At 36.6% G+C, this 22,994-nt stretch overlaps 1 protein-coding gene across 1 annotated transcript in view; it reads left to right on the top strand.

The window, feature by feature from the left end:
• The window catches only part of GORAB (golgin, RAB6 interacting), a 92,641-nt gene that overhangs the window by 53,619 nt on the left and 16,028 nt on the right, over positions 1–22,994 (top strand). The window contains exon 6 of the transcript XR_004526244.2: positions 14,319–14,436. The gene's annotated coding sequence lies outside the window, so the exon portion shown is untranslated. The remainder of the gene's footprint in view (positions 1–14,318; positions 14,437–22,994) is intronic.

The following is a 22,994-nucleotide window of genomic DNA, read 5'->3' as shown; positions in this document are numbered from 1 at the left end:
TTATGTGCAGGAAGATATTCACAATAGCAAAAGTTTGAAAACATTAGAGCTATCCAAAATTGGGAAAATAAATAATTAAATGCTGACATACACACTGTGAAATATTATTACAACTACTAAAAGTGGTAATATAATATAAAGTGAATAAATTACAAGTGTCATTACATTGTTTTTACTCTAGGTGAAATGTATGTACAGATGAATAAAGATTGGAAAAGAATGCATAGAAACTTTCAAAGTTACTTTAACAAGAGTATTGGTTTAGGAATTTTTTTCTCCCAATTGTCCAAAGTTTCTGTAGCATTGTTATACAGTACATTATATACAATATAATAAACAATAATATATTTACTATAGTGCACAGTGACAAGCACTTATATGTGTAGAAATATTCGGGATATTTCTCTATAATATTTCTATAGCCCCATTATTTTCAAAGGACATTTGATTTATGTAAATGTTTGGATATTTATAGAAATTATTAGATTGATTATATTTATACATTTTAAAGTGATATTCTTAACTATTTTCCTCTTTTTCTTGACGTCTCCCTCCACTTTCCTCTGTCCCAATCTCACCCCCACCCCAATAATCTAAAAAGTATTCACTATTGAAATCCCAGGGACAACACAATAAAAATTTGTCACTTATTTCAAATCTGATGAAGGTAAGGTGGTCCTCTTCCAATTTGTAACTATATCATCTGGAACATATGACCTTCAAGATCACTATACAAGAAAAGAGTTTTTAACTATTTTGGCTTGCAGGTGACACACAAATTCTACTGACAGACCATTAGCTGAATTAGTCACAAAGCCCAGCTAAACTGTAAAACAGGCTGCAAAATCAAGGCAGCTCATGGAGTATGTAGTGAGCACTGTCATTGTGACAAATAGCCCATTTTCTCCTTCCTTTCCACAGTCAATGTCTTCTCAAAAGAGACAACAAAAGTCCTATTCAGGTGCTGCCTCCATCTCAGAGTCCAGGATGTAGATTAGTATCTTCATCAAGACTGGAGAACTCTGAACTAAATACCCAAGTCATCTTCATACCCCAACCCTGCTGCTCAAGATGTTAATAAATAATGGAACAGTAAACACCCCCCATTTTGAAAGGGAAAAATGGAACATACACCGCAGTCACTGGTCCTCGGAAGTTCTGAAGTCCTCTGGGCAGGCAATATGAAGTCCTCCTAGCTGGCATGGGGATGTGTGTGTAGGACAGCACCTTGGTCAGCCCCCAGTTCTGCTCTCTGAATCTTCTCTGTCCACTGTTCTCAATAACCTTTGTTTTTCCATCTGAAAGTTCTTTTTTGAACATCCTCCTTGTCTACACCTGAAAAAGTCGTTTAGGGAATATACTGTCCTTGGAACTATATACCTTTCTCAGTCTACTTTCTGCTTGCAGAAGTTTGAGGCCCTAATTGCCTGGTTTTTTAACAGATTTATTGTGATATAATTGAGATATAAGTTGCCCATACTTAAAATATAATTTGATAGGTTTTGGCATATGTTTAAATTGAGAAATCATCATAGTCAGACAATAAACATATCCATCACATATAAGAACTTCCTCAAGCCCCTTAGAATTCTTCTCCACCTCCCCTTTCTGCCCCCCTCATCCTTAGACAATAATTGATCTGCTTTCTAGACCATTTCATTCTCTAAAATTTTATATACATGGACTTTACATATAGTGTGTACTTTTTATTTTTGGTCTGTTTTCATTTACTCAGCATGATTATGTCGATATTCATGCATGCTGTACAGCAGGCATGAACATCTCATTCCTTTTTATTACTGAGTAGTATTTTGTCATATTCCCCTGTTAATAGATATTTGGGTTGCTTCTAGTTTTTGAATATTACCAATACAGCTGCTATGACACTCAAGAACAAGTCTTTGTATGGGAATATAAATTTATTTGTCTTGCTTAAAAACCTAAGCGTAGAGCAACTACGTCATATGGTTGCTGTATTTTTTTTTTTTTTTGGCGGTACGCAGGCCTCTCACTGCTGTGGCCGCTCCCGTTGTGGGGCACAGGCTCCAGACGCGCAGGCTCAGCAGCCATGGCTCACGGGCCAGCCACTCCGCGGCATGTGAGATCTTCCCAGACCGGGGCACGAACCTGTGTCCCCTGCATCGGCAGGCGGACTCTCAACCACTGCGCCACCAGGGAAGCCCTGGTTGCTGTGTTTTTAAGTTTCAAAATCCCACCAAGCTGTTATCCAAAGTAATTGCACCATTTTACACTTCCACCAGCAGTATATGAGAGTTTCAATTTCTCCACTTCCACAACACTTAGTATGGTCAGTCTTTCTAATTTCAAACTTTCTGGTAGGTGTGTAACGTGAACTTCTTGTGGTTTGGACTTATATTTCAAAAATGGCGAATGACTTTGAACTTCTTTCTGTGTACTTATTTGCCATCAACATCTCTCCTTTGGTGAAGTGTCATTTATACACTTTGGCCTTTTTTGATTGGGCTGTTTCTTTTTTTATTGAATTTGGAGAGTTCCTTCTATATTCTGGATATAAATCCTTTATCAGATATGTGATTTTTAATCATTTTCACTCAGCCAGAGGCTTGTCTTTTCATAGTAGTATCTTTCAAAGAGCAGAAATTCTTAATTTGGATGAAGTCCAATTTTTCAATGTTTTCTTTTGTGGATCATGCTTTTGTTTTGTTTTCTTTAATTTTTTTTTTTTTTTTTAATTTTGGCTGCACTGTGCAGCATGCAGGATCTTAGTTTCCTGACCAGGGATGGAACCCGTGCCCCCTACATTGGGAGCATGGAGTCTTAACCACTGGACCGCCAAGGAAGCTCCTAGATCATGCTTTTGATGTTATATCTAATAAATCTTTTCCTAATTGAAGGTCATAAAGATTCCATGCATTGCTTTTATTGAGTGTTTTATAGTTTTAGGTATTACACTTAGGTTTATGGTCGATTTGAGTGATTTTAATATGTATATGGATGGAAGTTATCCCTCCACCATACACACACATATGGATTTTCAATTGTTCTAGCACCTTTTAACATTATGAATTGTCTTTCTTTATCTCTAATAATATTTCTTGCCTTAAAGTATCATTGGCCTTATATAATCACTGCTTTCATAATTTTTATCAAATTTGTAATTGTTTTGACCATTATTTTTAGTATTATTTCTTTTAAAAATTTTCTGTCCCTCCCCTCCTCTTTTTGGGGACTAGAATCACGTGTATATTAGGTTGCTTAAAATTATACCACAACTAAATGAAGCTCTGTCCATCCTTTTTTCAATAACTTTTTTTCCTCTCTGTGATTCATTTTGAATTGTTTCTATTGCTATGTCTTCTAATTCGCTAATCCTTTCCTCTGCAATATCTAATCTACCATTAATCCTGTCCAGTGTATTTTTCATCTTTGACACTGTAATTTTCATTTTAAGAAGTTCAGTTTGGTTCTCTTTTATATCTTCCATGTTTCTGATTTACATATTCAAGCTTTTCTCTAGCTTCTTGAACATATAGAATGTACTTACAATTGCTTTTTAAATTAATTTATTTTTTATTGAAGTATAGTTGATTTACAGTGTTTTTTAAATTAAATTTTATTGGAGTATAGTTGATTTACAATGTTGTGTTAGTTTCTGCTATAGAGCAAAGAGACTCATTTATATACATATATATTTTCAGATTCTTTTCCTATAATTGTTTCAATATCCTTGCCTATTCATTCTGTCATCTGTATCATTTATGATTTGATTTTGATTAATTGATCTTTTTTCCATATTATCAGCCATTATTGGTTGCATGCTTGATAATATTTGATTGCATGCCAGACATTGTGAATTTCACTTTGTTGATGGCTAGGGAGTTTTTCATTTGTTTGTTTTCCTATAAATATATTTGAGCTTTATTCTGAGACATTGTTAAATTATTTGGGAGCAGTTTAATCCTTTGGATCTTGCTTAAAGCTTTGTTAGACATAGTGGTGTTGAGTCAGGGACTAATTTTTCCTTATCTTGAGACAAAATCCTTCTGAGTACTCTAATCAAAGCTCTGTACATTATGAGTTTTTTTCACTCTTGCTCACAGGATTTTCCCTCTAATCCTTTCAGGTGCCTTTTTGCTCAGTCTTGGGTATTTCATTACATGCATGTGTTGATCATTAGTTAGCTGAATACTTGAGAAGAACCCTCTACAGATGTCCAGAATTTTCTCTTTGTGCAGCTCTCTTCTCTCTAGTACTCTGCCTACAAAATCTAGCCACGTTTTCACTACCCAGGCTCCCATCTCTGTCTTCTCAACTCAGGGAGACTGCCATGCTCCACCTGTAATCCTTCATCTGTGCCCTGATTGGAAACTTTTTCTGGGCTTTAAGCTGGAACAATTGTAGGGCTCACCTACTCTGTCTCCCATTTCTCAAAGATCAGTTTTCTTCATTGCCTTATGCCTAATGTCTTGAAAATCAATTTTTTATATATTTTCTCGGTTTCTTAGTTGTCTTATGTGGGAGGGTAATTTTTTTTGGATGGTAAGTAGAAGTCTCCATATCTTGATCAAAATCTCACAGTTGGTCTAAGCTACTGGTTTCTTTGGCAATGTAGTTCCTTAAAATCTTGGTTGGCTTAACACTTAAAAAATATAGTAGGCTTTTCATCCACTTGCTCAGTTTCATGTGCCAGTAACCACACTGTAAATCTTACTGAGGCATAGTTTTCAGATCTGCTTTATGTCTTTGCTTTCTTATCTCTACGCTTGTCTTTCTCAACTTAATAATAGCCACCTAAAGGCTTTCAGGCTCAAAAGTGAGAAATCTGAATGTGATCACTTATGCCAACAAGGACCTTAATTTTTTTTTGTTACTATCTTACACTTTTTGAGGTTGATAAGCAATCAGTTTTTCCAACCTTGTATGATCCCAAATTTCTCATCTCTGTAATCCTTCTAACTTCTGCTTGAAAATTGGCCAATTTTTTTTCTGAGTTCATCACTTTCTTATAAGATTCTGACAAAAGCAATTAGCAGTAGCCAATATTCACTACTAATTGTTGTCTTTTCTAATCTCTTCTGCTATGCATGAGGTCTGGCCTAATGCCCAAGTTACCACGAGTGATCATTTTACCTTTTCTTTTTCTTTTTCTTGGGGGTGGGGGTGGACACTGGATAACATCAATTTCTGTCTTTCTTTCCTCTGATGTCAATTTTCTCACTGCTGGCTTCACACTAATATGAAGCATATATTTTAGATTTTTAATTTCAGCAACATCTCATCTCAAAATATTAATCACTGGATTAAGATAATTAATGTAGCTACCATAAGAGAAAAATGCCAAAATCTCTAAGGCTTAACAAAATAAGTTTAACTTTCCTCATGCAAAGTTTAATGTAGATTGGCAGTCTTCCTCAGACTTGTAGCTATGCCATCTGGAACATGTAGCCTCCAAGTTTTCCAAGGCAAGGGAAGAGAGAAATGCAGGAAACACATCATTTCTGAACTGCCTCATTTTTCCTCTCGGTCCATTGGTCAAGATTGTCATGTGGCCCCAACCTAACTCCAAAGATAGGAAATGTTAGGAAACATAAGAAAGTAATTGGGAGAAACAAGGGGGACATAATGATTAAATAACTCTTCCACAGCATGCTAATAACTTTGTATTGTACCATTCACATTTTCTTTATGGTCACATCCTTCCAAATATAAATGTATTATATATAGAAGGATGTGCAATGATAGGATTACGTGTATATAATATATGATAGCTGTAGTTATATACATATAATCTTATCATTGTATGTGTGTACATAGATATAAAACCTTATCATTGTTTTCTAAAAATAGAATCATATTTATGCTATTTTATCTTTCTTTTTGTTTAGAAATATCTACTGGAAATCTTTCCAAATTAACTTCTAGACCTGTAGTTCATTCATTTTAATGACTCCATAATATTCCCTGGTGTGTTTGTACCATAATTTACTATTTCTATACTGAGGTATATTTACTATTAGCTCATTTTTTGTCAGTATCAACTGTGTTTTAGTATATTTAATCAAATGAAATTTATTTCTGGAAATTAATGGCTTTTCCCCTCTATGGGATACATATTAAAGAGTAGGATTTAATGGGTTGAAGTGTACATGTTTTGTTAATTTTAATACTTTGCCGGATTGGTGGTCATAAAGGCTGAAAATATTCACATTTTCATGTACAATATATAAGAGAACCCATGTCTCCATGAATGTGACAATAGATGTTTCAATACATTTTAGTTTTGTCAATTTAATGGGGAGTAAAGAGAATTAGGGAAATGCAAATTAAAGTAAGAATATCTTCATATATTAATTGGCCATTTGGTTGCCTCTTCATATTCTTTGCTATTGAGATTCACATGACATTTTTGTCAAGTAGTAAGAACTTTTCATTGTCATAGTAAACATCTGGTGATCTTCTGAATTGCAAATATATTTCCCAAATCAATTTTATAAATGTTTATAAAATTTTATAAACATTTTGGGTATATTTCTGCATAATATAAAATATTTACTATTAAACCATATGATATATGATATTTTGTCATTCAAATATTTAAAGTTTAAATTAAAATTTTAATTTTAAATTAAAAATAAAAGTTTAATTTTCGTATTACCAAAAAGTCTTTTATACTGCTGAGTCTCTTCTGCTCCTTGATTGTACTTGTTGTGTACTAGATTTTCTTGCCATATTTTATTTTTTTTTTTACTTATTTAAGGTTTTAATCCATATGGAATTAATTTTTTCATAAAATAGATTTCAGTTTTATTTTTTTTAGATGGGTAGCTTTCTGTGCCAGCACTATTTATTAAATAATTCAGTATTTTTCTTCTTTTCATATATCAAATCATGTATTTTCTGGGACTCTTTATTTTGTTCTATTGATATATTTGTTTCTTCCTATGCCTATAACAATACTAATGCAATTTCAACTGTTTACTAATATATTCTGATAGTAAGGCAAGTCCCTATTCACTATTCACCTTTATCAAAATTTGCTTGGCTATTCTCAAAAATGTTGCTTCCTTATAAACTTTAAAGTCTTTTTATCCATTTTCCCCAAGCCTCTGCAAGGATTAAAACTGAGATTATTTTAAATTTAAACAATAATTTTTGGAAAATTGACACTTTTATTATATCAGATCTTTCCATCAAGGAATGTGGAAAACTTTCTAAAAATGGCTAGTTAAAAGTTAGTTATGGGGCTTCCCTGGTGGCGCAGTGGTTGAGAGTCCGCCTGCCGATGCAGGGGACGCTGGTTCGTGCCCCGGTCTGGGAAGATCCCACATGCCGCGGAGCGGCTGGGCCCGTGAGCCATGGCCGCTAAGCCTGTGCGTCTGGAGCCTGTGTTCCGCAACAGGAGAGGCCACAACAGTGAGAGGCCCGCGTACCGCAGAAAAAAAAAAGAAAAAAAAAAGTTAGTTATGAATCCATCTGTTCCTGGTACTGTTTTTAATGGTAAGTCTTTAATCTTTCAACAATCTCTTCTGTGATAATTGATCCATTGCAGTTTTCCTGGGTCTTCTTTGATAATTTTGTTAGGAAATTCTTCTTTTCCTGACTTCAAATTTGTTGTTAAAAGTTTTATGTAATATTCTTTTATAAGTTTTTCATCTTTTATGAACCTGTGATATCTCTTTTTAAATTCCTGCAGTTTTGTGAGAAATTTTAATCACATTACTATTTTTTTTCTTTTTAAAAATCCTATCGGGTTTATGTCTTTTCTCATCAGTCCTTTTAATGGAAGATTAGACCTTTATTTGAACTTGAGGGAAATCTAATATTTGTTTCATTGCTTCACCTCCTTTTGCGATTTCTTCTTCTAGAACTTCTTTCATATATGGGGCTCCTGCTCTATCCTCCAAGTTTCTGTGTGTGTGTTTTCCATATTTATGAAATATTGTGTTGTGCTTTAAGATACTACTTTTATTTGACATCTCAGGCCACTAATTTGAGTCTAGGTGGTAGCCAACAATTCCATCAACTCATTTACTGAATTGATTAGCTCAGAAATTATGATTTCACATACAGGAAGTATTTCGGAACTGCATTTGAATCTTTATGAATTGTCATCTGTCTCCTTCAGCAGCTGTGTGGGTGTTTTGTGCATTATGATCTATCTTCTTTTTGTAGATTGTTGGGTTGTCCTCAACTGATCACTTTTCATTATGAGCTCATATGAGCTCATTGTTTAGTTATTGGATTGTCTCAAGTTGTCTATAGGTTCTTGCATTGTGGAAGGTGAAGCAGACTTTACAAACAAGAGGCTGACACTTATTGAAGGACTGTATAAAAACCTTCCTTCTTCCAGCTATCCTCTCTCTCTTCTAATCCCAGGTATAATGAGAGTTCAACCTTTTCTTTGCTTCTCCTTAGCTCTTCAAGGCCAGAAGACCAGGCACATTCACTGATACTAATGCCAAACTTCTTCCAAGGATCCATACTGTCTTAGAAACAGGTGCTTTCCAGGTTTCTCAGTCTTCATCCTGGAGATCTCCAGGCTTTCCAAGACCATATAGAAAAAGCCCTATACAACATTTCTCCTCTGGGTGTCCCATAGAGTTTGAGTTTCACTGGAACATGAGTATATACCAATCAGCTTCAGTGGTCTGGAGGCTCAGAAAGCAGACCAGACAAAGTTGAAATAACAGGGAAAAAAGATACGTTCAGGGGGACTTCCCTAGTGGTCAAGTGGTTAAGACTCCATGCTTCTGGGCTTCCCTGGTGGCGCAGTGGTTGAGAATCTGCCTGCCAATGCAGGGGACATGGGTTCGAGCCCTGGTCTGGGAGGATCCCACATGCCACGGAGCAACTGGGCCCGCGAGCCACAACTACTGAGCTCCGCAACAAGAGAGGCCGCGATAATGAGAGGCCCACGCACCACGATGAAGAGTGGCCCCCGCTTGCCACAACTAGAGAAAGCCCTCGCACAGAAGCAAAGATCCAACACAGCCATAAATAAATGAATAAATAAATAAAAAGACTCCATGCTTCCACTGCAGGGGGACACAGGTTCAATCTCTGGTCTGGGAACTAAGATCCTGCATGCCACAAGATCCCTCATGCTGCATGGCATGGCCAGGAAAAAAAAAAAAAAAAAGATACATTCAGGTTACCACCTTCCTAGAAACTTCCCACTATTTTCTATAGAAATTATGGAAATTGAGAGAACACAGTGACAGAGTGATGAGGACTGTGAAAAACTGGGCACTCCACTCAGTTATTGCCAACTAGGAAAGAAAACCCTGTGTTGCCAAATCTCCCCATTTTTTTCAAAAGCAGTCATAAATCCAGAATTTTATGTAATATCTTCCCATTTCAAAATATCAATGACTTGTTAAAATTTATTTTGTAAATACTTTGTGAGCCAAAACAAGTATGTCTGTAAGTTGAATTTAGCCTATAGGCTCCGAGGTTAGGATCTCTGGAGTAGATGGTACTCTGGACAACAGATGGGTATCTCTGACTTTGAAGTTCTGCATCATGGAGGGAAACTGTCATGCCTTCTCTTGAGGCAAGCTCCTTGAGGCAGATCCACATTCTCTACTTAGTTTTGCATTCCCCAAGGTTCCAAGTACAGCATAAGGTATGCACAGGACATTTCATACATGTTTATGGAATGAAGAAAGACAACTCTCGATGCCATCGTCAGAGACTAATGGATCATTGCTCTGGCTTTTGTAAAAATAAACAGTACTGCAGTTACAGAAGCTGCTAATGTGACAACTGAAAACGTAAAAGGGATGAGGCATGGGGTCATGAAAAACAAATTCCCTGAAGTTCCTTTTCAGGTAAGTTGGATGTACAATGACAAGTTTTATACAAGACCAGAATATTTTCAACTGTCCAACTTTTCCGTGTCAAAGAGTTAGCTGGGCAATGCTTAATGAATGAGGAAGACAGAAAGTTTTGTCCCAACCATGTGGATGTGAAGATTTCATACAATCACCTCAATGCAAAGCTTTGTCTAGTAAGGCAGTCTGAGGATGAATTCGGAACACGGATTTTCATTATTTTTCTATTTGCCATGCTTCTCTATGAGACCTTTGTAGGGAAAGGAAAACAAGAAAATCATTGTTCTATATTATACAAGCATGGAGTCTGAATAATATAATGCTGAAGAAATGGTTGTCTGAGATGAGAACTCAAACATGATTTTAAACTTGGAGGGAGAAAGGCCCAAAATCCAAGTTTTGAATCGCAAATCTACTTAATCTTTGATTGGGCTCTGATGGTCCACTCACAATAGTGCTTCTTCTATTAACCTGAGACCTATTCCCAATTACAACCTGCTTTTGGTGTTCCTGGATGACATCAAGATGTGTGGGATTAATAGACAGTAACAGGCACACTGCGGAACAATTGTAGCAAAACACCACATTCCCTCAAGAGCATGGAGGGTGATTTCCTGGGTCAAAATATTAATGTCTAGACTTCCAAGGCTGTTGTTATTATTCTGGAAAAAAAAAAGCATCATTCTACTGAGTCAACAGACCATCCTGGATTTATCATTGAACTCATCTCATTTTACTCTCTAATTTAAAATTTCTTTGTTTCTCTCTGACAGTTTGAAAACATACTACTATTAACCTCAAAGAGTATTGGGTCCACTTATACATGATAGAAATATACTGTGTATAATAATATTACACATTTATTTATAATCTGTCTACTTTCAAAGAAAAGATTTGAGGTGGGCTATTCAGAGTAAACGAAAGAGATTCAATCAGCCCTTTCTGTCTGGGAATTTGAGAATCTAAGTGTACCCCAAAAATGCCAAATATGGCAATTTTCTCCAGGACTGTCACATTGCCCTACTTCCAAAGATATGACACCCAGAGAGTTCACAGCTGCGCTGTCACCACAAGTTTAAATTTGACACTGGTGATATCAAAACCATGGAAAATAATTTTTAAAAAATATCACAGCTGAGTTTATGGATTACTTAAGTTGTCATTAAGAAATAAGCTCCACGGAGTTTGATAGAGACTACTGACATTAAAGGATGCTCAGGGCTTCCCTGGTGGTGCAGTGGTTGAGAGTCCACCTGCTGATGCAGGGGACACGGGTTCGTGCCCCGGTCCGGGAAGATCCCACATGCCGCGGAGCGGCTGGGCTCGTGAGCCATGGCCGCTGAGCCTGCGCGTCTGGAGCCTGTGCCCCACAACGGGAGAGGCCACAACAGTGAGAGGCCCTAGTAACGCAAAAAAAAAAAAAAAAAAAAAAAAGAGGTTTTCAGTGAAGGAAATTTATTAAAGAATCAGCTGTGTAAAATGCTGTGCTAGGCCTTCCACATCCATTATCTCATTTAACTTCATAATAACCCCATCAACTAAGTATTATTATTTTTCTTATTCTGTATATCAGCAACAAATTTCAAAGAGGTTAAATACCTTCCCCAACAGCTGGTAAGTGACAGAATGAGGAAGCTTACTCATGTCTACCTGATTCCAACGCTTCATGTGCTCTTTCCATTACAACTGGAATGTTTGGAATTCGGATTAAATTCCATTTTTGTCCTGGATTAAAGATCTGCTCTGTGGCATCTCTCAGGAGTCAAATATAATAGAGACTAATGAAAACAGCTGATTCACCTAACAAAGCATAACACACCACAGAAGCAAGGGACAGGGTCTTACTCTTGGAACAAAATCATGGCAAGACTGAAAACCTTCTCAGCCATTCCCTCTCAGAGAAGCCACGATAGCTAAAAGTCTACTATGAGTGTTTCTTCCTTATGCCCTTTTTTTTTAAAAAAAAGAAACTATTTCTCTGGAATACAGGAAAGGTTTATACATGAAATAAATTCATATCCAGGTATTTTGTGACTAATTGGATATGCCTTCTCATGAGAGGAGAGAAAAGGCAGTCAACACATTTTTGGTGTGTGGAAGGCAGCAGGGCTGAAAAAAAGAATGGAAATCTGGAAATGAGAGAATGCTCCCTATTTTGTCTCCTGCTTAGGTCAAATGCTAGACATAGTACTTGGGAAAAAAGGAGAAAATAAGATTCTGGTGTATCTTTCTTGCATAATCTAGAAGCTTGCAATGGGCCTGAAATTTGTAGCCATGTTCTTAATGCGAAGGAAGTCTGCCTGAAGATATTCATAACTTTTTATTCTATTCTAGTGACCACTGATGATTTGTATCATTTTATAGGTCAAGAACTGGCATCAAGGTCTTTTCTGAACTATTTGCTTTTATAATTTTCATAATCCTATACATGAAAGATACACTTTGAAAAAGTTAGGAAGAGATTTCTTTACCTTATCTTTGTGAATTTGACCTTTGATTATCATTAAGTTTGAACCACAAATTATGGATTTGACTAAGACCAGTCCTAGTTAGCAAATTGCGCAAAAACCATAGAGAAAAAAAAAAAACTTAGTGATTTATTCTGTCTCATTGACTTTCCCGCTTGACTGAATATTAGAAAGTATAATGTAACTAAATATAGAATGTACCTCAGAACATAAGGGTTGAAAGACAAGAGCCAAACTCCAAGCACCGCCTATAGTTGGCAACACACAAAGTTCCGTCTTTAAACAACTTTTTTCAAAGCTTCTAAAAAATTATTCTGCTCTTTAGAAAACACTGCCTAGCCCTGTCACATTGAGACAAGCCTGTGGAGTTGGCAGCCATCTTGTGCAGTGAAAGACAAAGTATCTGGCTCTGAGCCAAGGAAAGCCAAAGTGATCAATATTACATTCTGAAAGCACCAATGGACCCTTTGTCCCAGGACTAACTCTTCTGGGAGATGTGCCAGAAGATTCACGTGTGCACATATGTGCACACATGCAGTAACATGATGATTCAGGAAATCTAGTCATATGGGAAGATCAAAAGCACAGCAGGATATTCCTGTGACTCTGGCATTGGTCAGCAATACTTCAATGTCCACATCCAAATATGAAGGCAGCTTAAAGAGTCTACAGATGGAAGATTAACAGAAACTTGAAAAAATGTACTAAGGCAGCTTATTTTTTTTCCCGTTGTCCTTCCACCTACCATGAGCAGCCCTAGTACATTGTCAATCACTCCCTCACACCACTTTGAAGTATGACTCTGTCCCTGAATCCTACAGAGTAGATGCCAGCCTGGCCTCATCTCACCTCTTTAAGCCTCTGCCCTTCAGCACACTCACAAGTGTTTGGAACATATATTGGGGATGGAAAGGAATATGATCCCAGCCCCAAGTCCAGACGGCTACTAGAACACGTCATGTGTCTGGCACTGAAAAAGATCACATTGCCAATTTAAAACTAGAGAAATGATCTCAGTTTTGAGGGGAAAGAAAAAAGAAAGTCCATGTGGCTGATGAGAGAACAATGAAAAGATACCTCACACACACAAAGATCATTTATCTAAAAATCAAGGCCATATTTGGGATCAGAAAAAAATAGACTTAGTGGATAACATTAATAGAAGGGCCTAATGAGGCACTCTTGCTACTGTTGTCCTTACAAATAAATTTTAAGAACACATTGAGCCAGGGAGGAAATTGGTATTCAATTTAGAACTTTTTCATACGTTTAATATCTGCCTCTCTCATCATGTTTGCAATTTTTACAGTCTTTGTTATGAATAGCTTCTCATCACATTTCTATGAGGGAGATCATCATAATTACAACCTTATGTTACGGGAGAGCAGAAAGAAGTGACTTGGCAAAGGTCATGTGGCAACGCAGTGTCCTAGACAGGAAGGGAACTGATATATCTGGAAACCATTGTGAGCTGTGCATTCCAGTGTGCCTGGCAGAAAACAAGGCTCAGGTTGCCCTAGCCAAAGCCCTGAGCTTATTCAGAGACATGCGTGCTTGATGTGGATGTGATGTCTCTAAGAAGAAGAAATCAAGCTTTACTAGTAATAAATTGAGCAAAATCATTTTGGAAGCAATTTCCAAAATTACTGTTACTACTAGGAGCGCTGGGAGTAAGATAGGGAAAGAATGAGCTGCCTTTTAATACTGGAGCATTTGATCTGGCATTTAAATTGCTACAAAATATGCTCTTAGCTAACAACCTATCATTTGCAAAAGCATATTAATTCTTTTAAGGATGGTATCTCTTTCACGAGGTGCTCCAGGAGGCTACGTCCTTGTGTTCTTGGATGGTCTTGTATAGCCCACGTGGCGATGGGACAAACCATCACTTCTATCCTAGGATGCTGCTTTGCAGTAGGAACTAGGTGTTTAAATAATTTTAGAAATAAAATATCATGAAGTTCATAATTTCTGAACACTGAATGAGCCTTCTTTCAGAACTTTTCCAAACTGATCACTGTTCTTTTTCCACCAGAGTTAAAAAAAAAACTCCATCTCCCATTACAACATAGAAGAGAGTAAGACTGAAAACTCAAATGAGAGAAATGACGGAGTGTTGTAATCAGTATTTTTCAGAAACTGCCTGTTACCAGGTAAGCAAATATCCTTCTGTAGTTGTTTTTAAAACACTGCACTTACTATGTGCACTTTGAAATAAATGGAGAAATTGAGAATTTTCTGTAATTAATATTGAAATTCTGATGTATAGAAGTAAACATTTAAATCATAAGGTAAAGGACTAAAACTTCATTGGATACAGAAGAAGTCTATTAAATGAGAATATGACCCAAACTGGACAAGGACAGACACATATCCCACAGCCATATCTGAACAAGTGGCTTTCCCCAATTATTCCACAGAGAAATTAAATGTTAATATACCATATAGTTTATGTTTCAAATGTTTTAAAGTGATTATTAAATATTTCAAACAGCACAGATGAAATGGTATATTATCGCCAGCTACATTTTTCAAACCTTACTCTCTTGTCATATTTGCTCCAGATCTAATTTTTTTACAAGGAGACATGGCAGGTACATTTGAAGCTCACAACGGAACACCACTCTCCACCCTCACCACTGCATTTAATTTCCTCTCCTCTGTCTGCACCAGTAATTGGAAACTGGTGTGTATTTGTGTTTGTTGTTGTTGTTTTCATACTGCATTATATGTGGTTATATCAAAACCCATTATGCAGCATAATTTTGCACATTTAAAATTTTTACCCAAATGGTATAATGTTGTTCACATTCTTTTCTACTTGTTTTCACCTTCCACATTGTTTTCACCTTCCACATTGTTTTCAACATTTATTCAAGTTGATGCATATATGTGTGTGTGTGTGTGTGTGTGTGTGTGTGTGTGTGTGTGTGTGTGTATAGTTTAATCATTATAATCAGTAAAGTTGGTCTACCTGTGTGTGTAAGTTGGGGAGAATACTATTTAATAACAGTTCACTTCATTGATTTTCATTTTTATTGTACTTTTTTTTTTTTTTTTTTTTGCGGTATGCGGGCCTCTCACTGCTGTGGCCTCTCCCATTGCGGGGCACAGGCTCCGGACGCGCAGGCCCAGCGGCCATTGCTCACGGGCCCAGCCACTCCCCGGCATGTGGGATCTTCCCGGACCGGGGCACAAACCCGTGTCCCCTGCATCAGCAGGCGGACTCTCAACCACTGCGCCACTAGGGAAGCCCTGTTGTTTTATTTTACATTTCCTTGGTTATAGTGAGATTGATCTCATTTTCTGTGGTATTCCTATTCATAGCCTTTGCTCATTTTCCCAGTGGGTTCTTTGACTTTTTAAATTAATTTGTAAGAGTTCTTAATATGTTATAGATACTAATTCTTTGACAATTATATGCCTTGCAAATAATTTATATTATGCCTCTTTCTACAACTATTTAAGTATTTCTGTATTTAATGTCAAGCCCCATCTCTATTCTTTGACAGCTCCATTCACCATACACAGTTAATGACCCCAAAGAAATTTTACAGTAACTTCACTTTGCTTGCCTATCAACCCCATTCTTGTTCAATTCCAGATACAATTTGCTTCTGACGCTTGACTCCGTTTCCTTTCATTGGCCCCAAATCTGATCTTTCGTATGACATTTAAACTTAGAGGTTTTGATATTCGGTGCTCCCTTAAACTCTTGCCAAGCACTCAGCCTTGGTCATCTCAGCTCGTTTCTTCCTGGTGCAGATTTTCTGGATTTGTATAACTCATGTACCATGTTCTCATGATGGTAGATCCTTTGGTCTAGCATTAAATTTCCTAACAAATGCTAAATCTTTATCAACCTGATTTGTTTTCTTCAGGCATATATCACTGTCCTAAATCATCTTGTCCATGTCCAGAATCAAAGCAATACCACTGCTTCTTTATTATCTGTTTCATGCTCTCTACCCTCCTACCACTATGTAAGCTCCATGAGATCAAGGATTTCATCTTTTCACCATAGTATTCTCAATACTTTTAGAATGAATGAATGAATCCAGGTGTTCTTTGCACAACCTCTGAACTTTGGAAAGCTAATTCTAGCACAAGTCTTTCTAATTAAAGTTCTATACCATTCTCACACCATAATATACAACTGAAGAGATGAATAAATGAATAGAAGAATGAATGAAGTAATTTCAAAACTGCTTTCCTCCCAATATTCCCTATTTTCAGAGTGGAGTCGCCATCTCCTTTTATTTTTCTAGTCCAAGAACCTCAGAGTCATCCTAAATCTTTCTCTTCTCCTTGCTCTAGCATACCCAATTTTGTCAGTTCTACTTTCTGAATATTTGCCCTTCCTCCCCATCTCCATGACCATACCCCTAGTTTATCTCCATCCTCTTCATCTTCTACATGTCTATCAGAGGGATAATTCTAAACACAAGTGCTATTATGTTATACTTCTGCCCAGCTCTGCCACTGAGCTGCACGACCTTGGGCAAGTAACTTAACCATGCTGTACCTTACAGAGGATTGTTGTGGGGCTTAAATGAATTAATATAATGAATAATAATAACATTTAGAACAGAGCCTGGGATATAGTGAAGTCAATATATGTTACTAAGTATTATTTTATTAGAACTTAGTATTCTTCAATGAACTTGCATTGCTTATAGGAAAACAAAAATATGTCACAGCACAAAACAACATTTTTGCCAGGCATGTAAGACCTTTACTATTTGACCCTGCCCACTACTCTCTATTCACTTCCCCCTCTTCTCACTCTAAATTCTAGTAATACCAAATCACTTTGCATTCTCTATACATGCTTCTTTATAACATTGCACACACTGGTGTCATCCTTTTCAAAGTTCTCTTACCTTTTAAGTCTCAGCTTTAATGCTGTGTCCTCTGATGAACCTTGCCAGACATATCTTGCTAAAGTCAGGTGCTTCCCTGGAAGTACCACTTAACTTTGTGTATATGCCACTTACAGCTATTATCTTACTGTATTATTAAATTTTAAGTAGTATTTCTGAATCGTCAGTAAACTGTATACTTCTTTGGGGCAGAAATAGTTCATTTAATCTTTTTTTCCTTTTTCCTAGTACCAGGGTCTGGCATTTAGTACATATCCAACAATTATTTATTGAACAGATATATGAATTACCTGGAATGGCCTATATTATTGATAGGGGAATAACATTTTGAATAAAGGAAAACCCCACCATTATTATTCATGACTCTCTGCTGAGAAAAACTCCAATTCTGCATTTTTAGTGATTTAAGTATGTAAGCTCATCCTTTGAAGAATCTCATAGCTTGTGATCTATTTTACCTTCATATATTCCTTCTCTAACACTCTTCCTTTCTTTATGTAGATACAAGTTTCTGACCTGCATCATTTTCCTTCTTTCTGAAGAATTTCTTTAATATTTCTTGCAGTGCAGGTGTCCTGACAACAAATTCCCTCAATTTTTGTTTGTCTGAGAAAAATCTTTGTCTTTCACTTTTGAAGGATAATTTCACTGAATAAAGAATTCTATTTTGGTGGATTTTTCTTTCAACACATTAAGTATTTCACTCTACTCTTTTGCTTACGTGACTTCTGAAAATAAGTCTGATGCAGTTTCTATCCTTGCTGTTCTGTAGGTAAGGTGTTTAAACTCTGGTTTCTTTCAAGATTTTTCTCCTTGTCTTTGATTGTCTGCCATTTCAATATTGTGTACCTATGTGTAGATTTTTTATTTTATCCTACTTGGTATTTTATGAGCTTTCTGGATCTGTGTTTGGTGTCTATCACTAATTTTAAACAATTCCCAGTCATTATTGCTCCAAATATTTCATCTGTTCCTTTCTCTTTATTTTCTTTCTGATAGTCTCATTGTATGCATATTATACCTTTTGTAACTGTCCCAAAGTTCTTGAGTATTCTGTTTGGTATCATTCCATTCTTTTCATTCCTTTTTCTCTTTGCATTTCAGTTTAGAAGTTTCTATTAATGTTTCTTCAAGCTCTCTGATTCTTTCTTCAGTTGTGTCCAGTCTATTGAGGAGCCCATCAGAGGCACCTTTCATTCCTGCTACAGTGTTTTTGATTTCTGGTATGTCCTTTCGATTCTTTCCTAGAATTTCCACCTCCCTGATTACATCACCCATCTGTTCTTGCAATCACCCACCTTTTTCTTTAGGGCATTTTTCTTAGCACATTAATCATAGTTGTTTTAAAGCTTCAGCCTAATAATTCCAACATTCATGTCATACGTGACTCTGGTTCTGATGCTTGCTCTGTCTCTTCAAACTGTACTTTTTGTCTTTTAGTATGCCTTATAACTTTTTATTGAAAGCTAGAAATGGTGTACTGGGTAAAAGAAACTGAGGAAAGTAGACCTTTTTGTGAGGTTTTATGTTTATCATACTAGGAGTTAGGCTGTGTTTACTGTTTGCTGTAGCTGTAGATGTCAGAGGCTAAAATTTCCTATGGTGGACTTACAGTTGCCTTCCCTGTTGTCTTTGGATTTCCTTAGAGATATCAATTTTTTTTTAATGTCTACTGCTTCTCAGTAGAACTACAGGGAATACACTGATACTTCCAAGAAGAAATGGCTGAGTGGTGCTCAGGAAGATAGAAGCACAGGTAATCTCACCAAGAAAGGGTTCCATGCTCCAAATATGTATGGCAGGAATCTACTGGTATTGAAAGGGTCATGCAGGCAGCAGACATTTAAGTGGCTATCAATGTGGCAGAAAGACTGAAGACCACATGCCCCCTACCCAATATCTTCACCCTATGTAAAATCTACAAACTGTGACATAACCCAGGATGGAGAAGTCCAGGAAAGCCTAATGCTTATGTTTTCTGCCTTATGGGTTGAAGGCTTAAAATATTAATTATATTAATTTATGATTGGGAAAACCCATTTATGATTAAAAACTCTCCAGAAAGTGGATAGAGAGGGAACATACCTCAACATAATAAGAGTCATATATGACAAACCCACAGCTAACGTTATAGTCAATGGTGAAAAGCTGAAAGCATATCCTCTAAGATCAGGAAAAAGACAAGGATGTGCACTCTTGCCATTATTATTTAACATAGTTTTGGAAGTCCTAGCCATGGCAATCAGAGGAGAAAAAGAAATAAAAGGAATCCAAATTGGAAAAGGAGAAGTAAAACTGTCACTGTTTGCAGATGAAATAATACTATACATAGAAAATCCTAAAGATGGTACCAGAAAACAACTAGACTTCATCAGTGAATTCAGTAAAGTTGCAGGATACAAAATTAATACACAGAAATATGTTGCATTTCTATACACTAATCATGAAAGATCAGAGAGAGAAATTAAGGAAACAATCCCATTTACCATTGCATCAGAAAGAATAAAATACCTAGAAATAAACTTGGGAGGCAAAAGACCTGTACTCCAAAAACTATAAGATGCTGATGAAAGAAATAGAAGATGACACAAACAGAAGGAAGGATATACCATGTTCATGGACTGGAAGAATCAATATTGTCAAAGTGACTATACTACCCAAGGTAATCTATGGATTCAATGCAATCCTTATCAAATTACCAATGGCATTTTTTGCAGATATAGAACAAAAAAAAAATCTTAAAATTTGTATGGAAATACAAAAGACCCTGAATAGCCAAGGCAATCTTGAGGGAAAAAAAAAAAAAAAAAAGAAGCTGGGGGAGTAAGGCTCCCTGACCTCAGATTATACTTTAAAGCTATAGTAATCAAAGCAGTATGGTACTGGCACGAAGACAGACTTATAGATCAATGAAACAGGATAGAAAGCCCAGAAATAAACCCATACACGTATGGCCAATTAATCTATGACAAAGGAGGCAAGAATATACAGTGGAGAAAAGACAGTCTCTTCAATAAATGGTGCTGGAAAAAATGGACAGCCATATGTAAAAGAATGAAATTAGAACATTCTCTAACACCATACACAAAAATAAACTCAAAATGGATTAAAGACCTCAATGTAAGACCAGATACTATAAAATTCTTAGAGAAAAACATAGAACACTCTTTGACATAAATTGCAGCAATTTATGTCATTTTTTATGTCATCCAATTTTTTGGATCCACCTCCTAGAGTAATGAAAACAAAAATAAACAAATGGGACCTAATTAAACTTAAAAGCTTTTGCACAGCAAAGGAAACTATAAACAACAAAAAGACAACCCACAGAATGGGGGAAAATATTTGTGAACAATGCGACCAACAAGGGATTAATCTCCAAAATATATAAACAGCTCATGCAGCTCAATATCAAAAAACAAACAACACAATCAAACAATGGGCAGATCTAAATAGACATTTCTCCAAAGAAGACATACAGAAGGCCAAGAGGCACATGAAAAGATGCTCAACATCACTAATTATTAGAGAAATGCAAATCAAAACTACAATGAGGTATCACCTCACACCAGTCAGAATGGCTATCATCAAAAAGTCTACAAACAATAAATGCTATAGAGGGTGTGGAGAAAAGAGAACCCTCCTACATTGTTGGTAGGAATGTAAATTGGCATAGCTACTATGGAGAACAGTATGGAGTTTCCTTAAAAAAACTAAAAATAGAGCTACCGTATAATCCAGCAATCCCACTCCTGGGCACATATGTGGAGAAAGCCATAACTCAAAAAAATACATGCACCCCATGTTCATTGCAGTGCTATTTACAATAGCCAAGACATGGAAGCAGCTTAAATGTTCATTGACAAAGGAATGGATAAAGAAAATGTGGTACATATATACAATGGAATATTACTCAGCCATTAAAAAGAATAAAATAATGCCAGTTGCAGCAAAATGGATGGACCTAGAGATTATCATACTAAGTGATGTAAATCAGACAAAGACAAATATCATATGATATCACTTACATGTGGAATCTAAAAAATGATACAAATGAACTTATTTACAAAAAAGAAACAGACTCACAGACTTAAAAAACAAACTTATGGTTACCAAAGCAGAAAGATGTGGGAGGGAGAGATAAATTAGGAGGTTGGAATTAACATATACATACTACTGTATATAAAATAGATAATCAATAAGGATCTACTGTATAGCACAGGGAACTCTACTCAATACTCTATAATTATATGGGAAAAGAATCTGAAAAAGAATAGATATGTATATGTAAAATTGAATCACTCTGCTGTACACCTGAAACTAACACAACATTGTAAATCAACTATACTCCAATATGAAATGAAAATTAAATTTAAAAACTTTTTTTAAAATTTACAATGGGGGGGCTTCCCTGGTGGCGCAGTGGTTGAGGGTCCGCCTGCCGATGCAGGGGACATGGGTTCATGCCCCGGTCCGGGAGGATCCCACATGCCGCGGGGCGGCTGGGCCCGTGGGCCATGGCCGCTGAGCCTGCGCGTCCGGAGCCTGTGCTCCGCAACGGGAGGGGCCACAGCAGTAAGAGGCCTGCGTACCGCAAAAAAAAAAAAAAAAAAAAAAAAAAAAAAAAAAAAAATTAACAATGGAGAAAACATTTCTTTCCAACCTGAATTTGTAGACATATTCACATTTTTATTAGATCCCTATGCTCTTCTTTAAAACAGAGGGTACATACCTACATTCAAATGATTTCAGAAAGTTTCTCCAATTCTCTTTTAATAGGATTCATCTTCCAGAAAATTAATAAATATGGAACACAGAAGACTTAGGCAAACTAGACTTTATTGCTGTAGAAACCACTTTGGATTAAACCCAATCTAAATAACTCAGTATGAAACTAAACAGGAACAAGATAGAACAACAAAATTACAACAAATAAGAAACTCAGAAGGGTCAAAAATGCTAATATTTACCAGTATTATGAGCTCCTAATTATTAATTGTGTCACAACTTAGCCTTGTGACACCTCATTACTACTGTAGTCCTCTTACTGTCCAATGTTCCTGCCCCTTCAAATTCTCTTGTCCCAAACATTACAGCTGCTATGGGCATCACATAAAAATTTGCTGCAATCATTGGCACTTCAGCTTAGTAATTATTCTAACTTTTTTCTATCATCCTGGACTCTTTGAACTCCCTCACAAATTGGTTCTCTTAAATCTCCAGTCTCCCTTGCCTTTGGATCTGGGATTGCTCATCTGTTGATAACCCAACCTCAGACCATCCTGATTGTTATGGGTTAATTTTACTTCTCTGCTTCCCCTCCCCACCAAAGATATGTTGGAGTCCTATCCCCCAGTACCTCAGACTATGACCTTATTTGGAGATAGTCTTAACAGAGGTAATCAAGTCAAAATGACTGGTGTTCAATATGACTGGTGTCCCTATAAAAAAGGGAGATTTGGTTGCAGAGACAGAAACATACAGAAAGATGATGTGAAGAGACACAGGGAGAAGATGGCCATCTCTAAGCCAAAGAGAAAGCCCTGGAACAGATCCTTCCTCACAGCCCTTGAAAGGAATCAATCATGATGACACCTTTGAGTTCAGACCTCCAGCCTCTAGAACTGCGAGATGACAAATTTCTGTTGTTTAAGCCACCCAATTTGTGGTACTTTATTATGGCAGCCCTAGCAAACTGATACACTGATCCTCATCTGACATCACCTTGGAATGCTGCTTCTGATCATTGTCCTTTGGCTCCAGGCACAGAAACCAAATGCAGGATGTCCCACCGCATAAAACACAGCAGCAAAACAATATTCCTTATG

The sequence above is a fragment of the Tursiops truncatus genome, chromosome 1 (assembly GCF_011762595.2).
Source record: "Tursiops truncatus isolate mTurTru1 chromosome 1, mTurTru1.mat.Y, whole genome shotgun sequence".
In the NCBI taxonomy this organism is placed as follows: Eukaryota; Metazoa; Chordata; class Mammalia; order Artiodactyla; family Delphinidae; genus Tursiops; species Tursiops truncatus.
This window is presented reverse-complemented; position numbering and strand designations above follow the sequence as displayed.